Source organism: Egretta garzetta, unplaced genomic scaffold, assembly GCF_000687185.1.
Source record: "Egretta garzetta isolate BGI_Z169 unplaced genomic scaffold, ASM68718v1 scaffold740, whole genome shotgun sequence".
Classification (NCBI taxonomy): Eukaryota; Metazoa; Chordata; class Aves; order Pelecaniformes; family Ardeidae; genus Egretta; species Egretta garzetta.
This window is the reverse complement of record NW_009258397.1, coordinates 33,447-33,790: the sequence shown is the minus strand read 5'-3', so window position 1 is coordinate 33,790 and position 344 is coordinate 33,447. Positions and strand designations below refer to the sequence as shown.

At 50.3% G+C, this 344-nt stretch overlaps 1 protein-coding gene across 1 annotated transcript in view; it reads right to left on the bottom strand.

Annotated features, from left to right (window-relative positions):
* LOC104129726 (maltase-glucoamylase, intestinal) overlaps positions 1 to 344 on the bottom strand; it is a gene marked incomplete at its 5' end in the record, with an annotated part of 53,605 nt that overhangs the window by 20,378 nt on the left and 32,883 nt on the right. The window lies entirely within an intron of this gene.

Below are 344 nucleotides of genomic sequence, written 5' to 3'. Positions count from 1 at the left end.
AGTTGAACATGAGGAAGAACTTCTTGACTTTGAGGGTGATGGAGCACTGGCCCAGGCTACCCAGGGGGGCTGTGGAGTGTCCTTCTCTGGAGATATTCAACCCCCTCCTGGACACTGTCCTTTGCCCCCTGCTCTGGGTGACCCTACTTGGGCATGGAGGTTGGGCTGGGTGAGCTCCAGAGGTCCCTTTCAACCCTGGCCATGCTGGGATTCTGGGCCCCTGTGATACCAGGGGTTGCCCTTACCCAGCTGCAGGATTTGCTGGCTCTATGGACAATCAACACAGGTTGACACAAAGCAAAAAAAAAAAAAAAAAAAAAAAAAAAAAAAAAGAAAAACCAAAA